This window comes from Erythrolamprus reginae, chromosome 2 (genome assembly GCF_031021105.1).
Source record: "Erythrolamprus reginae isolate rEryReg1 chromosome 2, rEryReg1.hap1, whole genome shotgun sequence".
Taxonomy (NCBI): domain Eukaryota; kingdom Metazoa; phylum Chordata; class Lepidosauria; order Squamata; family Dipsadidae; genus Erythrolamprus; species Erythrolamprus reginae.
Window position 1 is genome coordinate 108,597,312 of NC_091951.1, and position 27,823 is coordinate 108,625,134.

The 27,823-nt window shown below is 41.8% G+C and overlaps 1 protein-coding gene across 1 annotated transcript in view; it reads left to right on the forward strand.

The window, feature by feature from the left end:
- CD74 (CD74 molecule) overlaps positions 1-14,098 on the forward strand; it is a 119,204-nt gene extending 105,106 nt beyond the window's left edge. Inside the window, exon 10 of the mRNA XM_070739067.1 lies at positions 14,088-14,098. The gene's annotated coding sequence lies outside the window, so the exon portion shown is untranslated. The remainder of the gene's footprint in view (positions 1-14,087) is intronic.
- The last annotated feature ends 13,725 nt before the right edge of the window (positions 14,099-27,823 follow it).

A 27,823-nucleotide genomic window follows, 5' to 3' on the forward strand; every position in this document is an offset into this window, starting at 1 on the left:
GAATAGGGGCGGGTATCTTTATTAAACTGACCTATAGACACAACAGAGAGAAGCAAACTAGAACTGAGGAGAAATTTCCTGTCAGTTTGATGGGTGGATGGGTTTGATTTTTTAAATTTTTTGCCACTGCTCATGTGAGATGGCAGGAAGCGAAACGACCGTGAGGTAAGTTAGAACCCACCCAAAAAAGTAAAAGTTAAAAAAAGTAAAGATTTATTCCATCCAATTGTTTCTGACTGCAAAGCATGGTGCTCATCTTCGTTTCTTAGCCAAGGGAGCCAGCATTGACCAAAGATATTTCCGTGGTCATGTGGCCAGCAGGACTATATGCTGAGGTGAATGGAACATTATTATTTCCCCACATTTTCCATGCTTTCAAACTGCTGGGTGGGAGGACCTGGTCCAAGTAACGGGCACTCAGGTCTCGAACCTGGGTTGTCAGCTTCCAGCTGACAAGCCCAGCATCTTTAACCACTGAGACATTGCACTCCCTTTATGTATACAGACATACCTAAGTATTGTGAATTTGGATTGATTAGAAGAGACTGAATCTTGAGATGCAGGCATAATCTTTCCAGAACTTTAGCTCATCACAACCTGCAGAGTCATGAAATTTGATTACTTCAATAAAGCCTTTTGTTTAAGCTAATTGTTGATTGATCCTGTCTTCCACTGATATAATAATGTTCACCCTCACATTGGTGTCTACACAGATCTCGTCTTTCCTGCTGTTGTGAGACTAGGAAGGAAAAGGAGAAGTAGCTCCCCCTTTCCCCCTCAAATGACCTCGTTTAAAATGTTTTCCACAATCTGAACAGGCATCCTGAAATGAGAAGTTAGTCTTGCTTTATTTTAATTACTATGTTCCTAAGATGTAAAGAAAGGATGCTTAATGTTCAGTGGAGAATCTCCACATTTTCTTTCCATTAACACAACTGCTGGTAGAGCATTTCCCAGGTTAACAATTCTCAAAAACAAATAATGGGATTTTTTTTTAAAAAAAATCCATGCATGTCTGCCCTTCAAAGTCTTTTCCCTATTAAAGACATATCTGTTCTACTCCTGGTCTGTAGGTGCTGATGTCCAGCTAGCAGCTGAGTATTATGGGAAACATAAAAGGATGAAACGGACATCAAGGAAGTATAGCATTCTCTGACGAGGGAAAGCTACTTGAGGAAATCTTTGCAGAAAAGCTCACAACGACCAAGGGAAAAGAGTCTGCCTTAACAATACTGTTGTACTTACAAATTTTCTTTGATTGGTCAGTTTAGGAGAGGACAATGTGGGCAGCATCAGAACTGTGTCTACTGTGTGGAACTTGGTTTCATTCCTTTCCACAAGAAGAAACATGTATATATCTCTCCTATATTTTATATATCTTTTCTCCCATTCATATATCCTTTCCTCTACTCTTCATTGACGTATTCTATTCTCATATCTTTTCTTCTGTCCTTTCCCTGATATTTACTGCTACATTTTATTTATTATTTATTTTATTTATTGATTTTGTCCAATACACAATGAGGGTTTTAGTGGGTAAACACATAGTAAAATACACGATGAAGGTTATAGAGGATATACTCAAAGTAAAATATATCTAAGAAAGAATAGAAGAGAAGTTAGAGGAATAGAACATATCAATGAAAGAATAGAAGAAGAGATATAGGAATAGAAGAAAGGTATAGGAGATATAGGAGAGCAATACATGTTTTTATTCTCTTTAACTTTCAATTTGTATTGAAACAAACAAACAAACAAACAAACAAACAAACAAATAATGGACCAAGACAAAGGAAGGAGGCTTTGAGGGAATTAAAATACAGCTGTGTAGGCTACTGGTGGTAGTTGGGGTAACGTTGAGATCCATCAGGAAGTAGCAAGAGGGTGATTCATTTTCCAAAAAGAAGGAAAGATGTAGGGCTTTAAAAATGAAAGCAGGAGAGTAACATTTGGGGAAATACAAGTGGTGGAACTTAGAAGCATTGGAAACACATTATGTAAAAGTAGTGAAACAGTAGAACAGAAGGGAGAAAGATAGGGAACAGAAAATAAAAGGAGACACTTTGCTTTTTTCTATTATGATTTGATACATTTTAATGTAAATCTATTTCAGGGGTGAAATGTTTTATATCAAGCACACCAGTCTGACAAATATCTGATAAAAAGTTGCTCGTGCCTATTGGTCATTGGAGAGCTGGTCATGAAGGGAGCACGAGCCTCTATCCACCCACCCTCACACCACCATTTGGGTTCTTTAACCCTCTGCGCATGCACATAATGCTTTGTGGATGCGCAGAGGATAAAATAACCCAAATGGCGCCATCCAACTTCGGAGAGGGGCAGCATACAAATCTAATAAATTATTATTATTATTATCCAGGTGGGTGGAGCTTTGCACTCCTTTCACGACTGGCTGTCTGACAACCGATAGGCACGAGTGAACCCAGGAGCATTTCACCCTTGATCTATTTGCAGTATTTTACCAGATGTTTGTCAAACTGGTGATGCTTGATATAAAACAGAAAGCACTGTCGTTGCTCAGGAGATTGGAGTCTTTTGTGCTCTTAAATAGAAGCTATATATATTTAAATAACATGTCTAGGTATGGGTTGCTAAGGCTGGGCTTCTGAGAACAGCTGGTGAGTGTTTGATCCGTAAGCCAACAGTGCTGCTTTTCTAGGTCAAGCCACGGTGATCGCATAAGAACAAAGGCATCATCTTTATTGCAGCATTATTTGGAAAGTCTCTCCCATTCTTCTGGTTGTAAATGTCCAAGAGACAGAAGAAAGTGCCATGGACATGCAACACAATTAAAAACATAAAGTAAACTGAATCAGTGTTTCTGTTTAATGCGTAACGGTCGATATTTTAATCTTAATTTATTTGGGCATTAATTTCTTACATGGAACTTTGCAGTAACAGTGCAGATACCAATTGTCAAATGTAATTCATTTGCATTTTCTGGGAACAAAAAAAATAATGGGATTCTTTCTGAGTTAGGTGATTGAACACTGCTGGTTTTTTGTTAGCCACAAATGTAACAAAGGCTCATTCCACCACTTTATTTATTTATTTATTTATTAAATTTGTATGCCGCCCCTCTCTGTAGACTCGGGGCGACTCACAACAGTAATAGAAAAATAATGTACAATATAAATATAATAATTAAAACTAAAACCTCATAATTTAAAAAAAATGCACACAACATACCATACATAAACAGTATAGGCCTGGGGAAGTTATCTCAGTTCCCCCATGCCTGACGGCAGAGGTGGGTTTTAAGGAGTTCACAAAAGGCAAGGAGGGTGGGGGCAGTTCTAATCTCAGGGGGGAGCTGGTTCCAGAGGGTCGGGGCCGCCACAGAGAAGGCTCTTCCCCAGGACCCGCCAAACGACATTGTTTAGTCGACGGGACCTGGAGAAGGCCAACTCTGTGGGATCTAATCGATCGCTGGGATTCGTGTGGCATAAGCCGGTCCCGGAGATATTCTGGTCTGATGCCATGAAGACTTTCCTTTAGATTTCCCACTAGAGGTTCAATAGGACTGACTTCTAGATAAACATTGTAGTTGTGTGTGTGTGTGTGCGTGAGTGAGTGAGTGTGTGTGTGCGAGTGTGAAATTTCACAGCATTAAAGCAAATAGAACAATAATTAGAGCTCATCCCCTCAGGTGGATTTCTCAGTATTATTTGCAAATAGAATAGTTGAGTTTTAGCTTGCCATGTCTGTAGATAGTGAACATCATCCTTACCCCCAAGCAGGTTGGATAGCTTCTGAATTGCCTGAATTGCAAAATACTGGTTTAGCAATGCATTATGAGAGGTAATACTTGATTTCTCCACTTGAATACTCTCTATAAGTAGAACAATAAGCATACATATTGGGACGTGTGAGAGTTGAAGTCCACACATTAGAAAGTGAAGTTGTATAGTAATTTATGATTAGTATAATGAGAACATAATTGGAGAGAAGTAAACATATATACAGTGTCCATAAAATTCCAGTTTGAAAGCAAATGGCTAGGAACTGGATAGATGCCAGAATGCTCAGCTAGGAACTCAGGAACCAACATGGATAAATAATGAAGACAGTTCAGAAGGAACAGGTTTGAGTAATTTTACTCTTCAGTATATTCAAAAAAATGCTTTCTTTTTTCTTCTTCTCTTTACAGAATATACTTCACTTTAACTATGTACAGTAATACCTCGTCTTACAAACTTAATTGGTTCCAGGATGAGGTTCGTAAGGTGAAAAGTTCATAAGATGAAACAATGTTTCCTATAGGAATCAATGGAAAAGCCAATAATGCGTGCAAGCCCATTAGGAAAATCCAAAACATTAAGGCTTAAAAAAAAAAAAAGCGGCGGGCAAACAAAGCTGAGATGAACGGAGTGGGGGGAGGGACAGTGAGAGGTGGCAACAGGTGGCAGTCCCAATGAAGCAAGGCAAAAAGAGCCTCTCTTGAGCTCCATGAGTCTTTCCCTCCTGTTTTTGTCCACCCCACTGAGCTCATTTTCGCCATGCAGTTTGGAAGGGGAGAGTTTGTCGCTGGGATTCAAAGCAGCGTGGGCAAAAATGAAGGGAATCCCAGTGAGGGGAGCCTCAGGGAAATCCCAGCAATGCAAGAACAGGGCACTTTGGCTGGCAACGGAAGTTCAGAGGTGGGGATTCCTAGGGAAATCCCAGCACTTTGGGGCATCCCAGCAGCGGCGGCTTGGGTTCGTAAGGTGAAAATAGTTCGGAGGAAGAGGCAAAAAAACTTAAACACTGGGTTCGTATCACGAAAGTTCGTATGAAGAGGGGTTCATAAGACGCGGTATCACAGTACATGAAGGTATAGCAAACCTTACTTATAAGTAGCTATTATAATAACTCTGTGGTCTGATTGAAGCATTAAGATTGATACTGTTGGTAAGATAGTTAAACCAGAATTATTATAATAGCTACTTGTAAGTAAGGTTTGCTATACCTTCATGTACACTCAGGCTGCAACCCGATTGGGCCAGAGCATTATAAGAATGAAAGCACCTTTGCAGTGTGTGTGGTTTTGTTGGATTTGTTGGATAGCTGGTTGATGGTTTAGTTTGTGGTCTGATTGAAGCATTAAGATTGATACTGTTGGTAAGATAGTTAAACCAAACTAAACCATCAACCAGCTATCCAACAAATCCAACAAAACCACACACACTGCAAAGGTGCTTTCATTCTTATAATGCTCTGGCCCAATCGGGTTGCAGCCTGAGTCATTGTGACTCAGCATTATCACCATTTTACATATTCACAACCTTCTTTTGCCTTACATGGGATATCACTTAGAATATTGTTTATTCTTGACATACAGTCCACATCATTATAAGTAAAACTTCTATGGTGATGTGGCAGTGGCCTTGTAACTGGCTACCCAATTCAACTATCCAGGCTGGTGATGGGTTGCTCCCGGTGCGACCTGGTTCTAAGAACTGGTAGCACCAGTGGTGGGAGGCTCCACCCACCTGTCTGAGACACTTCTGTGCATGTGCAGAACCATCACTTGTAAGCTCATGCACAAACTAGTAGTAAAGGGTGTTAGAACCCACTACTGATCCAGGTGATCGCCTCTGACATTGCTCCATGCACTTCTTCTAGGTGAGCAGAGAATGCATGTCATGGGCAATCTTGCACAATATGTTTAATAGTTGCATATCATCATCACAATTGCAACGAGGGGAATCTTTCCATCCCCACTGATACAGGGCATAGGCACTTCTAATTCTGATCAATTTTGACCAGATCAAGGGAGGCAGGTCAAAACCAGGTGGCTTGGTAGAAAGATCACTAATGGTCAGGACACAAGAAGGTATCTTGGACGATTCTTCTTCTCAGGGTTAAACTGGGTAGATGTTAAGTGGAAAGTTGTTTTCTAAGCTGGCTTATGGGACTTCAATCTTGTGATAGCATTGTCCTGGTGAATGTTCAGTGTCCTTGACTGTATCGGACGAGAGCTTGTTGTCTTCTAATGTTGGGAAGTATTGCTAAGTTCTGGTAACCAGTGAACAGGGGTGGGATGCAACGTGCCAAATGGTACACATCATTTGATGGAGTTGGACATTAACCATTTGGGTCTGGGTGTTGTTAAACTACAATATTCAGCTGTGGAATAAACCAAAGACAGGGCTATTGTTCATAGGGTGCATCAGCATTCCTAGATGTTCCAGCCAGTCTGTACAGTAAATTGTTGTAGCTTTTCAATTTTGCAGCTGTTTTTCCAGGTGTTGGAAGATTAGTGATCTGTCCACTGCTACCTCCAGGTACTTCAGAGAGTTATTACATTGTAAAATACGTGTGCTGTCCCCAGAGACAGAGATAGTAGGACTGTATTTAGGCATGTCTCTTTAAGATATTGCATTAGGGGAAATGTAGTGAAATTTCACTCTGGGTAATGTAGTTCTACATGTGACCGCATTTGTGTATTCCTATTGGCTCTGACTCGGGATGAGGAGTAATTGGAGAGAACATTCCAGAGGGTCTTTGCCTTCACTCTTTCACTAAGCCAGCCAGCATGTAGATGCCCCACCTAGAGTCTGGGTCAATTCAACCTCTTTTTACCTGCACAATGGGAAAGATTATACTGCAGAAGAATCACATCATAACTGTGAGTTATTGTGAGAATTCCTGTAATAAAATGATCTGTAATATTTCATTGTGCTGAGTTATCTGACTGGGAAAAGTTGATTTGTACCAGAACAATACCGTTCTGGAACTTCAGTGAAGGCTGTTAATTTGCATACCTATTGCTGATGTGGAATGTGGCTACTTCTGTTTTTGTTAGACTTGGTTGGAAGCAGCATTTTTTTTTTGAAGTAGTTGTCCAGCTTCTGAGATCCTGAGATGTGATGGCATCTGCATCACTGAAGTTGGTTCGTGATACCATGGGCGTAAATAAAATGCCAAGAAACAGTTTCAGCAGATCATAGGTGTGAAAATTAAAAAAGAGCAGCAGTTAGAACTGATCCTTGTGGTAGCCTTATGATATTTGCTTCTATTCTGTGAAAACTTGAAACAATCTGATATTCAGCACGTTGTCAATCAAGGTGATGATGTTATGACAAGGTATAATTTGATCAGTTTGAGAAGTCTTTCTTTCCAAATAGTACCATAGGCCGCCAAGAAAAATAGCATTTTTCATTTTCTTTTGGGATCCATTCTCCTGATAGGAAGTTAATACAAAGAATTGATTGCTACAGCCATGTCTGAAGTAAAATCCAGCTTTGTGTTTAACACAAGTCTTTCTAGAAGTTTGTAGATGACACAGAGAAAAGCAACTGAGCTGCACTTTGGGGATGGTTTGAATTCTTCCCTGGTTTCAAAATTGCAATTATTTGTCTCTGAATTAATGAATTAATTTAATCAATTGAAAGGAGATATCACTACCTAGGTAGTGTTGCCACCCCCTTGCCATCCTGTTTTTTGTGCCTAAGTGAATTCTCCACCAACTCATTGGATAGGCTGATAATCCCATGATAATTCAATGAGAAGAATACTTGGTTATAGGAGAGAATACTATTAAGATACTATCCAAATTTGCAGTGTTAAATCATATTTTAGAACTTTATGTTCTTTAGAACTTTATGCTGCTTCTGCTATTCTGTTTTCTGTCTGTAAATTGTTCAAGGAAAAATGAATCCCATACTTTCCATGCTATTGCCAAACTGCTAAATATTTACAAACTAATTTGCATTTTTCAGGAACTTCCTTTAGGATTATATCTAGCTAAATATAAAGGTTCCTCCCCTTTATACAGAGTTGCTAATATTCTCTGGGTGGAAGTAAGATATGTGGAGCCCTACATAGCTGTGTAATGAAATACCTGGGAAAAAACCCCCAACAAGTTCAGAAAGCACCAAGGACCTCACAATTCAACTAGGAGCTACAAATATTCTCTTCTATTGGTACATGACATATCTAAACCAATTTTCCCATATTCAGTGGGAATTAGAAAACAAATCTCTTGATACCTATTTAGACTTTAGTAGTTTGGGTGTTTTCCTTGCTCTTCTTATTAAATTGATTTTTTTTTTCATTTTCTCTTGCATTACCATTAAAGTCATGGGTGGCTACTTTTATGTGTTTTTATACAGATACTTGTTTTATCAACAAGAATAAAATGCAAAACAGACAAACAGAAAAACAGAAAAACATACATCCAACACTAACAACAAAAAGGGGAAAACCATGTGCAAAAAAGGAAAAGAATATCAAACATAAAAAATCCATCCCAGCTGGATTGTGAGTAAAATATTTTTTTTAAGAAAACCTAATAAACCCTAACAGGTCTCCAAATAGTTATAACTTTTCTGTGAATGTATATGTTTATATATTTATACCTATATATCCAGGAGTGGGCTGCTGCCCGGATGGGTAGTGGTGGTGGGAACACAGTGGGGTAGCAAAAATGGAGCTCCACCCCAGAGCACCCAATTTGCACTGAAAGTTGAAAGAAAATGCAGGGCATCCTGCATAAGCTACACCCACAATGGTAGTAAAAATTTGGGTAGCCCTTCACTGCATATATCTCTTATGCAAAGTAACCTACAAGGCAAAATTAAATATGTAAGGTCCCATAAAATTCTGATCAAATTATCAGTGGGTTCTAACTTTTTTTTAATATGATTGATCAGTACAATATAGATAATTAAATATTTTAAAAGCAAATATGTTCATTTGCTGTAATTTAATTCTACTTTGTTTCTATTTTGCTGAACTCCCCTTTCAACCTGTTCCCATCTTCCTCTTGGAAATATGGTACCCATAATCTCAAGTAAAGATGAAGTGCGGCCCATTACCCCAAAACGCTTATCCTACTATATAGCATCTTTTATGACTTGTTCATTTTTTTCTAAATTGAAGATGTACCTGGCCTCATTACCATTTAAATGAAGAAACACATTGCTCGGTGGACTCATAATTGCAACCAGCTTGCCATTGCATGAGAAGCACCATCATGGATAAAGATGCTATAAAGAGTGACTAAAACTTTATGTGATCTGATGCCATTTGAGCAGATTAAAAACCTACCTCTAGGGCTTCCAAATGATAAAACATGTTATTAAGCTAAATAGCTGAAAAACAGCTTTGACTCAACTATGCTTGGATCCTGAGTATGTCCTACGAGGGGATAGAAATAACTATCTCAGCAAGTATGGCTGTGCCTGAGCCCACAAAATTTATTGACTTACAATTATTCATCAAATTTTTGATTGATAGCAGATATGATTTTCGGTGGCGTACAATAAAAACAATGTTTAAGACAGCCTTAAAAAACTGTTAAAAGCAATTTTAATATAAATACAATCTAAACAAGATCAAAATCTCAGACTTAATGCAACTAAATTCATTCTCTGGGAAGACAGATCCATGTATGCTAGTCAACTAGATTCCTCCCACCCCTCTATCCTGATCCTTGATGGAGAAGACTATCAGATGTATCCAGCAGTTATTGTGTTTTGCAGATCTTGTTTGTCTCCTTGGGCAGCTAAATTTCCTAGCATGTCCTAAAGCAAGCCATCGGTATTATTATAAACATGCTGAGTTAAAAGCTAATCACTTTGCATGTCTTGTGACATATACACACCAACATGCACACATATACTGTACATGCTCGCCACTCACTTTGGCATTTTAGAATTAGTTCCAACTGGTATTTAATTTAAACATAGGCTGCTTCTCCGCTACTGTTATTGTTGGTTTACCACTAATTGTCCTTTTAAAAAGTGTTTTTATGAAAGCTTTACCTTGAGGCTAATTTTTAAAGTTGTTCCTCATTATAAAGCTTGGCAGTGATATTCAATCTTGTCGGCCAACATCAATAGTTACAACAGAGTTATGGTTTTATACAGATTTCTGCTGTTTTTCACCATTATGAAGTTTTAAAGTTTTGACATAAAAAAACCCAACCTGTGGTTATGTTATGCAAATGCATTTTTGCTTCCTTTCTTCAATTACATGGATGGATAGAAAAAAATAAGAAAGGTTTATAATAGTTAACAAGCTGGAGAATACACAACAGTTTGATTTTGAGAACGATAGTGCTTTGAGAACATTGCAATGGCCAAGTTTTAAAAACTTGTCCAGATATTTTGCGGATTTTCCTGGAAGCTCACCATTTTATGATAGGTTTCTGTTTCTAGCACCACTTTTGGCTTTAATCTATACAAGTTGTCCTCAACTCACAATCACAATTGAGCCCAAAATTAATGTTGTTAAATGAAAAATTTGTTAAGTGAGTTTTGCCCCAGTTTATGACCTTTCTTGCTCCAGTTGTTAAGTGAATCATTGACTTTGCTTGACCTGTAGCGCACACGTGCAATTCTACAAAAGGAACATTTTGAAGTATTCTGAGTCTGGAAAAGTAAGTAGAACAACGGGGAATTTAGATTAGCTAGAAAGCAGGAAATCTGATGATTCTAGCTAATATAAATCATGTGCCACAGCTGATTGTTGCCCAGCTGATCATCAGAAATACCTGTTTGCCCAAACTGGTAGCATTTTTACTACCAGTTGGGAGAAGCAGTCTGACCTGATAGTATTTCCCCCTTAGTCACTTTATTCAGTACTGTTGTAGCTTAGAACAGTCACCAAATGAACTGTTGTAAGTCGAGGATTACTTGTACTCTTTTATTCATTATTTCCTGTAGAATAATTAACTAAGAGTGACACCAATGAAGAAAAAGTGGACAAATCTTTATGCCACTAAAACTCATTCATGTTTGTTTGTAGCCTTCTGTTGGTTGAAATGGTGCATCATAGGGCAACCATTTTATGAATCAATAAGGTTCAAATGGAGTAACATACAGAATGTATCAAAAATCTTGGACCTATAATTCCCGTGGGAATGAAATTTGGGGAAATAGTAGCCACTTCAGCTGTGTAACATTATGTTATATTCATTATCAGTATAAAACTTCTTACAAGGCAATGGGGAAGCTAACAAGGAAGGTCATAACTTGCTCCCTATCACCCATCCATACAACCTCCACCGTCCCTTCGCACTCGCATCCAAATAGCCACTTGCTCACTTCTCAATCTGTCCTGCATCCTGGATGTTTTCTGCAACCCTCCCTAACTTGCATTGTGCCCATTGTTTTAAAAAAAAAGTCAAAGGGAAAACCGGCAGGAAATCTAACCTGGATTTGACAAGAAGGAAGAAGAAGGGAAGAGGGCAGAAAGGGGAGGAAGAGAGGAAAGAAAAAAGAAAAGAAGGAAGAGGAAGGAAGGGAGGGAGGGAGGAAAGGGGAGGAAGAGAGGAAGGAAAGAAGGAAGAGAGAGAGAAAGGAAGTTTTTTCTAAATTACAGCACTTAATAAATTACAGTGATCCCCCGATTATCGCGAGGGTTGCGTTCCAAGACCCCTCGCAATAATCGATTTTTCGGGATGTAGTGGTGCGGAAGTAAAAACACCATCTGCGCATGCGCGCCCCTTTTTCCATGGCCGCACATGCGCAGATGGTGGAGTTTGCATGTGGGCGGCGGGGAAGACCCAGGGAAGGTTCCTTCGGCCGCCCAACAGCTGATCTGCTCCGCAGCGCGGCAGCAGCGAGGAGCCGAAGATGGGGTTTCCCCGTTGCCCAGGCAACGGGGAAACCCCATCTTCGGCTCCTCGCTGCTGCCGCGCTGCAGAGCAGATCAGCTGTTGGGCGGCCGAAGGAACCTTCCCTGGGTCTTCCTGCTGCCCAGGCAAAGGGGAAACCCCAAGATCGCTTGCCGCTTGCCCGTTCGGCCGCCCGCCCGGCCGCTTCGCTTGCCCGTTCGAGAGCAAGAGGGGGAGAGATAGAGAAAGAGAGAGAAGGAAAGAAAGAGATGAGAGAGGGAGGAAGAGAGTTTGAGAGAGGAAGAAGCAAGATAGAGAAAGAGAGAGAGAAAGAAAGATGAGAAAGGAAGGGAGTGACGTCATCGGGTGGAAAAATCGCGATATAGCCTTTTGCAAAGATCGAGATCGCGAAACTCGGGGGATCACTGTAATCCTCAACACATGAAAGGTGATGGAGAGAGAACTAAGCTTGTCCTTACGATCATCTTCTTGTTCCCTTGAAACTCTACATCTGAACACTTGATTAGGGCTAGTAAGGGGAGGGAGAAAAAATGGAAATGCACTAAAAATTAGCTGCCACCTATTGGAAGAATAAAGGGAGCTATGTTTATGAGTGGGGAGGGGAAATTGGGAATGTGTTTGTGTATGTATGGAGAAGAAGTGGGTTCCTCCCAGTTCGGGCCAGTTCTTTGGAATTTCTCCCTGCTTATCGAATTGGGAGTAATGGCTGGTCGGCCATGCCTATGAACTGGCTCTCTTCTCAGCGCCATAGGTGCCGCCATCTTGTTTTTTGCTTCTGCGCACACATAGATGTTTTTGAATTTACAGCATTGTGCAGGTGTGTGCAGCTGCGCAGCATGGGAGGATGCGAACCAGCAGCAAGGTAAGTTAGAACCCACCAAAGTTGGCTCTTCTATGACTTGTGGACTTCAACTCCCAAAATTCCTGAGCGAAGCATGCTAGCTGAGGAATTCTGGGAGTTGAAGTTTACATGTCACAGAAGAGCCAACTTTGCCTACCCCTAGGCTAGACTCAAGATTAATTCTGTTTTCATACTTGATGAATAAACATATATCTTTCAAATGACAAGATATTTCAGAGAATTATATAGATTTATGGCTTTACTTTTTAGACAGGATCAAAAAAGCAACAATTTTTACTGACAGTAAATGAATTCTAAGAAGTAGACACAGTGATTTAGATGTAAGGCCTATATGACTTCTACCTCCCTCCCTCCCTTTGCAGTGATGCTGCGTCATATGAATGTAGATGATCACTGGCATCCTATAAAACCCAGTGCAACCTCAAGATGGATGCCCAGTGAGTGGGTTGCCTGATAGGATGCCAAATGCATTCTTCCACTTCTATGCCATTTTTCTTTCACAGGCAGCATAGTACGATTACCAAATAATTTCTCACTCAGACACTGATCCGATCCAGACCTGCACTTTAAGCAAGTTTGTTTAAAATGTCAGTTTATGTAAGAACTATGGAAAAACTTACATCATCACCAAGGGGAAAAATATTTAGTTCTTAATGGGAGCTGCAATACAAACTTGTATAAAGTTTGTTCAACTAGATGGCATTTCATGTGAATGTGTGGCCTTGGTTTATTTTCAACAGCTTCTTGTACATGTTTTTTTAAAAAATACTTTTTATTTAAGCATGAAACTGCAATTTAAATTCCTAAGAAATGCCTTATAGTTTCATTCTACTGCGTGGGTGGATTTCTTAATGATAAGTTATTATTGCTTTAAAATATCTTGGTGTTTTGGAGGACATTTTGAATTCATGGGTTTTGTTAGGTTACGGAGTCTATGGAGAAGAGTGGCATACAAATCTAATTGATGATAATAATAATAATAATAATAATAATAATAATAATAATAATAATAGGTTAGATTGCAAAATTTTCTTTAGTTTCTACTGAAGGGCTATTGGTCAAGTAACCACACTGGCAGAAATATTGCTAGATAGGTCAATGGTCATGAAGGCGGTTTCTGCAAGCAATGTGGTACGCTAAGAGCATGGCAAGACACAGAAGATGCCCTGGTCAACCACTAGGAGAAGGGAAATTCTGACTCCAAACCTCCACTGCCTTGAGGCTATATCCATCATTGGAAAAGACTTCAGAAGTAAACCTTGAGACAAAATCCAGAGCAGGAGTCCCAGGAGCAGTTCGTGACTTTACAGCACGTTCTGATAACTCCTGCGATGTAGCTGGAACCAATCGTATTAGCCTTTGCCATTCTATTGGATTATTTCAGAGACATGGAGAGGGGTGGGTGCTGCTTGGGTCTATCCTCCATACTAACCTACCCAGGCTTCATGCCCTGGGGAGTCCAGAGCATGACACCATGGTCTTTCGATGCATTAATGCAATGCATTAAAACACAACCGAATCTTTTTAAAAAGTAAGGATTTAGTACAAGAGCTATCAATAACCCTGAAAATGCCATTGGATAGTTGCAGGATTATTTTATGTTTTAACTTGAATGCCAATTCTGTATCTATACTAAAGAAGATATGAAACCCACATGTTTAATTGGAAAGCCAAAATATGGAAGATATTTCTCTTCCATGCTCTTTTGCAAACTGATATCAGTGGTGGATTGCTACCGGTTCGCTCTGGTTCGGGCAAACCAGTAGCAGCGGTTGTGGGAGGCTCTGTCCAAAAAAGATTGCAGATCATCTGGACAGCATCACGGACAATCTGCGCATGTGTAGAAGCATCACACGTGAGAGTGAAGCCAACACACGTATGTGTACACATCTCCGAATTGGTAGCAAAGATAAGTGAAATCCGTTACTGATTGATATGGCTGGTTGAATTCAGAGTTCATTTATTCTATTGCATGCAGAAACAAAAAATCGCACTACAGCTGTATTTTATGTCCTCCTTAAGGCAAATCTGCATAGATTATAACATATGCTGATGCTGAATGTAGCAGCCATCAATTACTTGATATACCCCAGCTTTGCTACCTGTCTGCAACTGCAAATTAAAGGACTGCTAATTATATAAGACACCACCATAAATGATTACTGGATTGTTTTCTTCTTGATGGTTAACTAATTAACACAAGCCTTGCTTATTACCTCTGTCATATATCTGAGTAGGTAGATTTATTTTCTTAACATCTGCTATTGAAGGATTTGTGTTTAATTTTAATTCCTTCTTGTTAAAGTAATTTTTCAATGTCTGTATTGTTTTATTAAAAAACAATCTTATATGGAGAGCAGTGTTTCCTTTACACAGATAAAAAATTAATTCTGTACCTAAGGGCTTACCCTCTTTTAAGGGGAATGATCCAATTTTGAACTTGCTAAAATGATCACAAATATTGCACAATGTCTTGACTCTGTAAAATTCTCTTCATTGTGATTTTACATAAAAGTACATCATCTGGAAACATTTCAGTTTTGGAGAAAAAAACAAGAAAGAGAAAGAAAAAGGAATCAATCAAGCAAGAAAGACTACTATAGAAAAACGGTGGGCATTCTACCACGCAAAGTTAGAGGCAAAACTAACAAGAATGTCTTCAAATAGCTCAGTGGACTTTGTTTTCCATTGAGAGCACTGGTGGTCACTCACCTCTGTGTGTATGAGAGGAAGCCTGCTGCCTCCTCTCATACACAACCCCATCACACAGTGCTAGCATCAATTGAACGCTAATCATATTAGGAAGTAAACCAATGTGTCTAGAAAAATTTAGAGTTATTGAGATGGACGTTATAGAAATTGAATAAATAGAAAAGTGCATGTTCAGAGAAGAACAAGCTGTAGAAAATTAATACTCACCCCTCTCCTAGAAGAATGAAATATTTTAGAAAATATTTAAAAAGCAGCATATTCTATTTTCCTGGATGAGAAAAGGGGAAACATATTTTTAAAGACAAAGCAGCTCCCTGTAGCTCCCTGTCCTGACCAGATATTTGGTGCACATTAAGACTGGGCCAGCTTATCTACAAGACAAAAGACCTCAATTTTCAGGGTTATGGAATTAAGACATGACCCCTTAGGACATAATAGGACCAGCCTTCTATCCATCTAAAAGCAGAACTTACTGCAAAATCACCTGGGGGACATTACATTAGCCCAAGGTTCCACCAAACCTGATTCAGACTAACTTGACTCCACATGGGAATCTGACTGCAACCAACAGAATACATTTCTTGCACAGAAACAGGAAGCTCAAGGACAGGGTATAAATACCTCTGTCTTTCAACTCCATGTGGTCAGCTACCCAGAATCACATGTGCCTGGTAGTCCTGTTTCACCATCAGGAGTGGATTCTAAGGTTTTTTGCTATTAGCTCTGTGGGCGTGGCTTATTTTGTGGTTTTATGGTCATGTGACTGAGTGGGCAGGCCATCTTGATGTCATTCACATACATTCAGTCATATGACCGCCCCACCAAGCCACACCCACTGAAACAGTGGCAATTTTTTTTTCACAATTTGTTTTGACACTCCCACCCCATATCCAGGCCAGGATGCTGTGGGGTAGCGGTAGTTGTCTCGGCTTTCCCTTCATTGCCCTTCCTGGCTGAAAAGTGCCCCTTCTCCTCTCTGATGGGCCTTCTCCACAGTTGCAGCTGGAGGACCCCACTCTTACTGACACGCTAAGCCGGGCCGGCTGGATTCCATCCATGAGTTGAACATGCAGGAGAAAGGCTTTTCTCTGGACCTTGGGGGCGGCTACACTGAGGATGCACCAGGGCCCTCAGTCAAGGTGGTGATCCTGTTTCTGTGGCCTGCTGGCCATGGCTTTTCAGCCAGGAAGGGCAATACAGGGAAAGCATGAAGCAGCTTTCTTCTCACTGGCCGACCGGAGAGTGTTTCGGTGTTGTTGTTTCTGAGCTCCTGGAAAGCTGTTGTCATGCTATCCGGCATGAACATGGAGCCAGCCAGGGATGAGCCAGCCAGGCCAGGGACAATGGCAATGGCAGAGTCTGGCACTTAGGGAGAGCAAATTTAGCACACTCCCAGGTGTGCCCTGTGCTACCTCCCGTCGGCTCATGGGAGCAGAGTCAGCTGCAGCCCAGATGAGCTGAGGAACTACACGCAGCTAACGTGTGTCATATCCCATCTCACCCTCTCCAGCCTTCACCTGCACCTCCACACTGTTTCAAGCTGGCCACCACCTTGGCAGATGTTCTGGCTGATGAAATCACTGGCTCAAGTTTCAAGTCCTCATGAGTGACTCAGATTCCCAGGAAGCCTAATACAACTCTTAGCATCTCCCTGAAGCCTGCAATTCAGCCCTTGCCTTGCTGAGCTGCATGGATATGCATGGATGCGACTTGCCCAGTTGCATGACCAGTAATGGGCAGCCAAAATGTTTACTGCCACACTGTGGGTCTGGCTTTTTTGTGGGTGTGGCTTAATGGTCATGTGACTGGGTAAGAATGGCTTGCCAGCCATGTGACCAGGTGGGAGTGGCTTAGCAGTGTTGCTCGCTGGGGGGACAATTTGCTTCACGTTTCCTGTGCTCTCCTTCCTGGGTCGCCCTCCTGCATCAGGCTGGGTAGTTAGGTGAATGGGTGGTGCCAGAAACATAAATGCTGGAAGCACCGCCTTCTGCTTGCACCTCAGGTGGGAGGTGGCCAGGTAGGAGAGAGGGAAGCTTGTCTGAGGCCAGGAAGGAGGAAAGAGGAAAAAAGCAAGGAGCGCAGCAGCAGCAGCAGGGGAAAAAAGGAGAGCCAAGCCGCGACCAGTAATCCAGAAAGTGACAGCTGCTGATCAGCTGGAGCTGTGCACACATCTTCATTTCCACTGTTGGAACTGCATTCCACCCCATCCTGCCTGCTGCCCACCCCTGTGCATGACCCTTCACTCCGAGTCAGACTGCATCGAGCCATGCAGAGAAGGGGCAGCCAGAGAACTGGAACTCTCTCTGTGCAAGGAGAGATGTGCACCAAAGTGCAGCAGGAGCCACCCATCCCTTTGCTCATTCTGCTCCAGATCTGACTACGCCAAGGGATTGCAGTCAAAACCTGAGTGCAGATGTGCTTTTCCAGATGTCTCTCTGCTTCTCAGGCAGCACGCTTGCAGTCTACCCTGCTGGAGCAGAGCAAGAAAGGGGCAGAGTGACTGGGTGGAACAGGGGACCTCAAAATGAGCAACAACCGAGTATGGCGCTTGGGCCTCTCCCGTCCTTCCCAGAAAGCACCTCTGCTGATGGGCAGCGGGGCCCTGCAGTTCTTCCCATGGCTCAGAAAATATTTTGTGAGGTGCTACCCTGGCGGGGTGCTGGTGCTGGCAGTGCCGGCAAGTGAAAGGGGAGCTGTAGGAGGCAGCCGGCATGGGGTTGGAGTAATTGTTGAGGCCCTGGGAAAGCACAGGCTTTCTAGGTGGGACTTACACAAACCACTGTGCTCTGACAGACTCTCTCTCCTGGGCAAAAGCAGCAGAAGGGAGAAGCAGCAGCCACTGACCTGGAGAGCACACGATGGAGCCCTCCATGTGTTCTCTGGCAACCTGTCTTCTCTCTCCCACTCTGTTGCTGAGAGAGAGATAAGAGTCTATCTATCGCAGCACTGCACTTTGGGTCTTGGTAAGGCCAGAATGTGCTGTGCCAGAGAGAAACAGGATTCAACCTATTTCTCTCTGCCGGGCTTTCCGGATGGGACTTACACAGAGAAACAGTCAGGTTGAAGACCGGTACTTTCAGCACCCACAAGGAAGCAATGCTTGGAGCAGTTTTGGAGGAGGATCACTCTTCGGCTCCAGCCATGCTTTTCAAACCCGGGTTGCTTGGAGTGAAAAGCTATTGCAATAGCTCAGGCTTGAAAACATACAATTGGGATGGTCCTCTTCCTTAACAAGCTCCAAAACAGCTCCAAGTGTCAGTTCATTGTTGGGGTTCCACTCCGCTCTGAGAGGAAGGTAAGGTTGTGAGCCTGATGAGGATGGTGAGGAGCCCGCAGCAAGCTCTGGGGATGGGACAGTGGGGGCGGAGGGCTAATGCGACCATGACTTACTTGTAGGCAGGAGGAGGCAGCTCAGTTGGGACACAGGGCAGAATTTATTTATTTATTTATTTAGATTTGTATGCCGCCCCTCTCCGCAGACTCGGGGCGGCTCACAACAAGTGAAAAAGACAGTTTGCGACAAATCTAAATTCCTACTAAAAAACATTTAAAAAACCCCATTTTCTAACACACATACATACACACATACCATTCATAAATTGTACGCCCAGGGGAGATGCCTCAGTTCCCCCATGCCTGACGACACAGGTGGGTCTTAAGGAGCTTACGAAAGGCAAGGAGAGTTGGGGCAGTTCTAATCTCCGGAGGGAGTTGGTTCCAGAGGGCCGGGGCCGCCACAGAGAAGGCTCTTCCCCTGGGGCCCGCCAACTGACATTGTTTAGTTGACGGGACCCAGAGAAGGCCCACTCTCTGGGACCTAATTGGTCGCTGGGATTCATGCGGCAGCAGGCGGTCTCGGAGATATTTTGGTCCAGTGCCATGGAGGGCTTTAAAGGTCATAACCAACACTTTTAATTGTGACCGGAAGTTGATCGGAAACCAATGCAGACTGCGGAGTGTTGGTGAAACATGGGCATACCTAGGTAGGCCCATGACTGCTCTCGCAGCTGCATTCTGCACGATCTGAAGTTTCCGAACACTTTTCAAAGGTAGCCCCATGTAGAGAGCATTGCAGTAGTCGAACCTCGAGGTGATGAGGGCATGAGTGACTGTGAGCAGTGAGTCCCGGTCCAGATAGGGTCGCAACTGGTGCACCAGGCGGACCTGGGCAAACGCCCCCTCGCCACAGCTGAAAGATGGTTCTCTAATGTGAGCTGTGGATCGAGGAGGACGCCCAAGTTGCGGACCCTCTCCGAGGGGGTCAATAATTCCCCCCCCAGGGTAATGGAAGGACAGATGGAATTGTCCTTGGGAGGCAAAACCCACAGCCACTCCGTCTTATCCGGGTTGAGTTTGAGTCTGTTGACACCCATCCAGGCCCCAACCGCCTCCAGACACCGGCACATCACTTCCACCGCTTCATTGACTGGACATGGGGTGGAGATGTAAAGCTGGGTATCATCAGCGTACTGATGATACCTCACCCCGTGCCCTTGGATGATCTCACCCAGCGGTTTCATGTAGATATTAAACAGTAGGGGGGAGAGGACCGACCCCTGAGGCACCCCACAAGGGAGAGACCTCGGAGTCGACCTCTGACCCCCCACTAACACCGACTGCGACCGACCAGAGAGGTAGGAGGAGAACCACTGAAGAACAGTGCCTCCCACCCCCAACCCCTCCAGCCGGTGCAGAAGGATACCATGGTCGATGGTATCGAAAGCCGCTGAGAGGTCAAGAAGCACCAGGACAGAGGATAAACCCCTGTCCCGGGCCCGCCAGAGATCATCCATCAATGCGACCAAAGCAGTTTCCCTGCTGTAACCGGGCCTGAAACCCGACTGCTGGGGACCTAGATAATCGGCTTCTTCCAAGGATCGCTGGAGCTGGAGTGCCACCACCTTCTTGACAACCTTCCCCATAAAGGGAAGGTTGGAGACTGGCCGGTAGTTGTTAAGTACGGCTGGGTCCAGGGAAGGCTTCTTGAGGAGGGGGCGCACGAGCGCCTCTTTATAGGATGATGGAAAAGATCTCCTCCCCAAGGAAGCGTTGATAATCTCCTGGACCCGGCTCCGTGTCACCTCCCTGCTGGCCGAGACCAGCCAGGAGGGACACGGATCCAGTAAACAGGTGGCGGAACTCACAGCTCCAATGGCCTTGTCCACTTCATCAGGTGTCACCAGATCAAACTCTCCCCAGACAGGTGGACAAGTACGGGCCCCAGTCACCTCAACTGACTCGTTGTCAGCCGACTCTGTTTTCCAATTGGAGTCGAGGTCCGCCCGAATCTGAGCGATTTTATCAGCGAAAAACGTGTTAAAGTCCTCGGCACTACTCTGTAAGGGCTCCCCAACTCCCCTCTGGTTAAGAAGGGAGCGGGTCACCCTAAACAGAGCGGCCGGGCAGGATTCCGCTGATGCAATCAAGGCGGCATGATACGCGCATCTTGCCGCCTTGAGCGCCACTTTGTAAGTCTTAATAAAAGCTCTTACAAGTTTTCGATCTGATTCAGACTTACTCTTCCTCCATCGCTTCTCTAGATGTCTCTTCTGGCGTTTCAACTCCCGGAGCTCCTCGTTGAACCATGGAGCTCTACGGGGTCTAGCGCCGCTGAGAGGTCGCAAAGGCGCAATCCGATCAAGAGCCTCCGCTGCAGCCTTGTTCCAGGCTTCCGCAAGAGACTCCGCCGAACTGTGGACGAGTGCATCTGGAATAACCCCAAGCGCCGTCTGAAAGCCCTCTGGGTCCATCAGGCGTCTGGGGCGGAACATCTTAATTGGTTCTGCCTCCCTGCGGGGAAGGATTGGAGCCAGGAAGTCAAGCCATAGTAGAAAATGGTCTGACCATGACAAAGGCAATGCTTCTAAGCCCCTTAGTCTCAGACCATTACTCAGTTGCTCAGAGAGGAATACCATGTCAGGTGCGTGTCCTCCCTCATGAGTCGGACCCTGAACTACTTGAGTCAGGTCCATGGCTGTCATGGTGGCCATGAACTCCTGTGCCAACCCAGAGGTTTCGCCGAGAATCCACCTCTGTTCACCATTAAACCATCTTTCCAAGCAGCCTCCATATTTTCCCCACTTGGAACTGAACCCAGATGGACATTTCTTCCAACAATTCTTAAGAGTAGATTGTCTGATAATAATGATAAACAACACAATGTAAACAATGCCAGGTGAAAATAAAGTATAATTTCACATGTGGTGCATATGCGACTTTTTGAGACCGCTCAGCAGAGTCCAGTTGTTTTCCCATTATCTCTTCTCCTTATCACCAATTTTGTTTTTTAGCTATTGAATTCGTGGTATTATTAAAACTTTCTCACTTAGATCTAATTGAATGCAATTACTTACCCATTCTGTCAGGATTCTTTGAAGCGATTTCTAATTTGGTTCATTCAAATACGGAGTCCGTGTTTCTGTTGCAGACAAATGTGTGGGTTTTTGTGTTTTTTGTAGATCTCTGGCCTCATCCTAGAATCATATTGTTGAAAGACATCAATTAGGACATCAATTCCATTCCTTGCTTAATGCAGGAAATAAACCCTGACAGATAACCTTCTCGCTACTGCTTGAAGACACCCTTTGAAGGGAGCTCATTATGTGTTCAATAGCTTTTGGCATTTGAACCTCCCTTCCTAACATTCAGTCAGATTTTGTTTTTCTCTAAACAAAGATTTATTATAAACTACCTTGCCCTACAGGATGATAGACCTCTTTATGTTCTTCAATTTACTATCCTTGCAGGTATTTGAAGAATTCTGTCATATCCCCTCTAGGTTTTACTTTTCAAGCCTAAACTTCCCCAATTTTTCTACTAATGAGATCTCCTTGAGTGTGATGTGAATCTAGTTTATTGTCATGTCATCCAGCCTACAATTTAATTACCATGATTTGCTAAAATCAAGATATTTTTTGGTAGCACTTTCACAATCAATTACTCTAAGAAACTTAATTTTAAAAAATGAGATAAGTTGAATTTGGCAGGCCTTGCTTCTGACAAATCCATGCTGCAGACACATTGTTTTGAAGATGTTTATACTCAGATCAAGCTGTTTATGCAAACATCTGCAAAATCTTTCCAATTATCTGTATCAGATGGACTAGCCTGTTATTCCCCCTTTTTTGGAGCCATAAGATTTTTTTTTTAGCTTTCTTCAGCTGCTGGTATTTCATCTATTCTTCAAGATTTCTCTAACATCATTTTTTAACCAGACCATCACCAAATTCCCTCATTCCATTTTTAAAATATAAAGACTGAAATAGTTAAAATAATTATAGAACTGCCACAATATTTAACCATAATTGTCATCATTGTTTAATTCACCAAGGTAAGTGGAAGAGTTATCCCTTCAACAACAACAAAAGAAGTGTGTACTTTTAAATTAAATACTCTTAAATACTTAAATAAATGTGAGCTTATTTTAGATCAAGCTTAGGATACTTGCTAGATCTAATGTGAGTCTCTGTAATTACTCAAAAATAAACTCAAATGAGTTTAGTCAGATTTACAATAATGTAGGTTGCAGTTTTAATATATACCATAGTAATAGTTACTACAAGCCAGCTGTATTATTACAGACAACAATAATATTATGCATAGATATAATACTTTGATTTCTGTTTGGCGATTATGTAATTTTTCATACCGTACTATAATTCATTCATTCCATACTATAATTCTCAAAACTATAATGTGCATTATAATCATCTTCAGCACCAAATTAGGCTTTTCAGGCAGTGGTTTTTTCTGGTTTGTTTACTAAATACATTCCTAAATATATTCTTCTAATGGGTACCTGAAATTTTCTTAACAATGTTTTAAGAACTCTGTTTATTGTTTTTATATGTGATAATTGAGCTTTCCTGTATGAAAAATCATAGAAAAAGAATGCAAAATATTTGAATAATTTGTTTCAAAGCATTGAAATGCAAATATTCAATTTAATACTAATTCAATACACACTTAGTTTTAATTTGCAAATGTTTAATCAGTTACATTCTGACTAAATGACATCGTATGCTACTATTTTATTTGTGAGCTTTATTGAATGCAAAATTCAAGGACGTGCCTCTTTTTCTTCTATGAATAGAAAAGCAGTTGGGGAGGAAAAAATTAGCAATGCCTTCACCATTAGCATTTGGATTAAATTTATAATCTACCAGTATGAGGTTTCAATTTCTTTTAAGGTTGATAATCTCCCATCTTTCACATTTCATCTTAGCTGACATGCAAATCTATACGTGGCATCTATTATTTTCAACAGTGGCTGGAGAGGGTCTGTCACATGCTGAAATGTTCAGTAACCCAACCACCCCAAAATAGCATATAGGTAGAAAATTATTTTGTGCAGAAGCATTTTAATACCTGGAGAAAGTGTACATCCTGAGTATCTTTCTTTTATGACATAATCTTCACAGATGATGTTATTGTGGGAAGCTCCCCTTCTTAGAAGAATGAAATATTTTGGGAAATATTAAAAAGGCAGAATATTATATTTCCCTAAAGGAGAAATGAAGAAACATATTCTTAAAGACAGAAAGCAACCCCCTAACCTTTCTTAATAGCCCATAGCAGATACCAGCACTTAAGAGATAAAAGAGCTTAGTGAAAGAGGAAGACAAGTATCTAGATAGCTCTATTCAGAAGCAAAGCAAATACTGCAGGCAGAAATCCATTCAAAACGTGATATTTTGAAACTCCTTGGCAGAATGGTAGGATTAGAAAGCAGCTCCTCACCCAAGATCCAACACAGAACAGAAGCCATTAGCCACAATAGGAGTTGCCCAGGAATTTTTTCAGAGCCCTCCCTACTCCCAGAACAGTCCAAACTTCAAAGTCACAGAAACCTATAAAGATTCATCCACTCATTCAACCATTTTGTCAGCTGCCCGGAATTACATATGGTTGTTGTTGGTGAATCACATGTGGTTGGTGGTTCTGCTTCATCAATAAATCTTTCTTTCCAATCAGCTTCCATGTTTCCAGTGTCTTTCTCCCAGTTTGGAACTGAATCCATGGATTTTCCTTCCAACCAGGGGTGTATTTTAACTTACTTTGCCACCAGTTTGCTTCCTCCTGTGCTGCATGGCTACACATGCATTGTACACCATGTGGCTGTGTTGTGCAGGTGTGCATGCACAGTGCCAAAAACCTAGCTTCTTCACATATGCAGAAGCAAAAGAACAAGATGGCGGCACCCAGGACAGGCACTGACAGAACCAGTTCTGTGACATTACCACCGGTTTACTAACAGTTCTACTGAACTGGTTAGAACCGCTAGAACCCACCTGTGCTTCCAACATTATCAAATAGGCAGAGAATTAAAATTCTAACATGTGACATTTTAAGAGCTTTATCAGTTAATGCAGAACATAGGCGTTTCTGTCCACAATCTTTTCAAATGAAGAGGTTCCCTGGATTATTTCAGTGATTATTTCTTTTCCTTTATTGTGTGGGACAGCGCTGCCTTCCTCCCCTCCCTTTTGAGCTTTTCCCTCAGCACCAGTATGGCAGAGCTGCCAATAATGCTACACCCTTGAAACAGGTATGAGAGGAGAATGGAGGAGATGTGCCAAAAAAGAGGAAGGTGTTTTTTCTTTAAAGGGAGTGGGAGTATAGAGTTGTGTATACCCGTAATCCTTTTAGAGCAGTGGTTCTCAACCTTTCTAATGCCACAACCCCTTAATACAGTTCCTCATGTTGCAGTGACCCCCAACCATAAGTCTAGTGCCAATTCTCCCATCAGAGCTTTAAGCTGATTGGCGGGAAGGTCAGAGGGATACCCCCACCGTAAACGCCCGATTGGTTGGATTGTAAGAATATGTTCCAAGGCGCCAGAATAGAAGCTTTAGTTCCTAACACCATGGGAAATTAGTCTTATTTATTTGTTTATTTATTTGTTTGTTTGTTTATCTATCTATCTATCTATTTAAATTTATTTATTTACTGATTTATTTATTTATTTATTTATTTATTGGATTTGTATGCCGCCCCTCTCCGAAGACTCGGGGCGGCTAACAGCAATAACAAGACAGCATACAATAATAATCCAATACTAAAAACAATTATTATAAAACCCAAACATACATACAAAGATACCGTGCATAAAATTATAAAGGCCTAGGGGGAAAGAGTATCTCAATTCCCCCATGCTTGGCGGCATAGGTGGGTTTTAAGCAGCTTACGAAAGGCAAGGAGGGTGGGGGCAATTCTAATCTCTGGGGGGAGTTGGTTCCAGAGGGCCGGGGCCGCCACAGAGAAGGCTCTTCCCCTGGGTCCTGCCAAGCGGCATTGTTTAGTTGGCGACCCCTGTGAAATAGTCATTTGACCCCCAAAGGGGGTCCTGACCCCATCTTGGCATATTCGGGTTTCTTCCTGTGTAGGATTCAGAAATTTCTGGCAACGTTTCGACGAGGTCCCACTCGTCATCTTCAGGCTGGTGCTTTTGTCCTTGTTGTTAGCTTTGTGCTGCTTTGAATATATATATGCACACACCTAAAAGGGCTGAGAAGATGTCATTATGGGAAAAAACCCCAAGATATAAAACTCAAATGTGAAACCTACCAATCTGTATGTGAATGCTTTTTCTAGGGTCTCTCTCCTATATTCTATTCTCTCTCTATATATAAATAGAATACCTGTCCAGAGACTCCAGTGTTTTTGTGGCTCACTTGAGTCTGGGTCAGTCTAATTGGATACAGTTCAAAAAAGAAGCTGTGACATCTCAGAATGCCACAGATATAGGCTTCAACGCTTTCGTTCTCCCCCTGCCTCCCCAGATTCTAAATAAGTCTCTTATAATTTCATCCATCACTTAGAGGAAAATAAATAAATAAATGGAACCATTGCCCAAAACAATTTTTTCCCTTGTGGCATCTAATTCAGCCTCTGACTGAAGGCTGGGTTTAGGTCTCTTGGAAAGAGTATTAAAGCCTACGAGCCATTTGAAAAATGATACTGCTGTATATGTTTGAGCATATGTCAGTGATCAGATGCAAGTGTTGGCAAACCAAGATAAATTCTGTGTTCATGGTGTGAATTCCTACAGAATGCTGAAGGGTGGGAGCTTATAGAAAGAATATTGTATCCGTGTGGGATTAGGGAATTTGTGCAGGCATATAAAAGTACTGGATATGATTTGTTTGCTGGGATCTTTTTTATCTTAGAACATATTTAAAATATGCACAGGAATGTTTGGAATAATATGCACATTTTTTAAAATCAGTGGAACCATGATTTCCTGTGATTTGCTGAATAGGGTGCTTTTGCAAAGTTGGAACTCAAAAGCAATATTAATATTTTCTGAGCATAAGATGAAATTGGATCCTGCAGCTTGTTACTGCCTGTAAGAGAGCAGATTGCTTTCATGAATTAAAATACATACATGAACATTGGAGTTCTTTCATTCTTGCCTTTAATGATTAAATGACATTTATCTTTAAACTGAGGCAGGGTTAATGATGCTGCTGATATTTCAATTTCATTATGAATTGGGAAATGAGCTCCGGGAATTTATCTTGGCCAAGCCAAAGAGTGGTCTCTATGTTTTTAGTAATGCATATGAGATATATAGCCGAATGGCCAAATCTCAGAATGGATCAACTTACCATTGCAAAAATAGTCCCCAGATACTATTCTGTACATGCAAAATATATTTGAGAAATTGTCTTTGGCAAGCCAGATTGATTTCTTAGATGACTTCCTATGCTTTACTTTGCACTCTCTATATTCTACTCCAAGGGTGGATTCTAACTTACCTTGCTGCTGGTTTGTTTCCTCCCACACTGTGTGGCTGTGCCTTTGGACGTGGATGTCACACGCTTTTGAATGTACATATGTGCAGTGGCAAAATAAAAAATAAAAATTAAAGCCGAAAACAAGATGGCAACCGCATGCACAGTGCTAAAAACTCAACTTTTGTGCATGCTTAGAAGAAAAAAATGTTTTAAAAAATATCATTTTTTTAAAAAAATGGCGGTGCCCACTGACTGAACTGGTTCTGTGACATCATCATGACATCACCAGGGTGTCGCTACCAGTTCAGGTGATACAATTCGAACTGGGATTAGCCCATCTTTTGCCTACTCCCTCCCTCCCTCCCCCTCCAATCTCTCTCTCAAATTTATCTGCAACCTATATCATGGTGCAAGTGGCTCTGAGAGGCAATATTATTAGGGGCTTTGGTATTTTTTAGGGGCTTCAATATCATTTTATGGGAAAGAATATGGTTCTTCGCAAAGCAGCAGGTATCTGCTTGAAGTTACAGCATCAGGTTAGTACCTTAAACTTATCATCTCAGATATCCTTTTGCACCATGCAACATGTTTTGCACCACACAACAGGCTGTGCCTCTTGCCTTGAGGTAGTAGTGAACTGCAATTCTTTCTCCCACTGCCTGTCTTTCAAAGGGTATCTTTGCCTTTCCCACTAACCACATCAAATGTGAGAGACAGGGCTCCAATAGCTCATTTGGAAGTAAAAAGAAAAAAAAATGACCCAGGGGAAGATATTTTATAAATTCATTTGTTGACCCTGTAAGCGCTGATTATGTTTTGGAAATCCGCCCCTCTCCTCCTCCTTGGTTAGGGAATTAAATCACTCATGTAGGAGATAAATAAATTCCAAGTTTATTAAAAAGAAAGAAGAGAAAAAAGAATGAC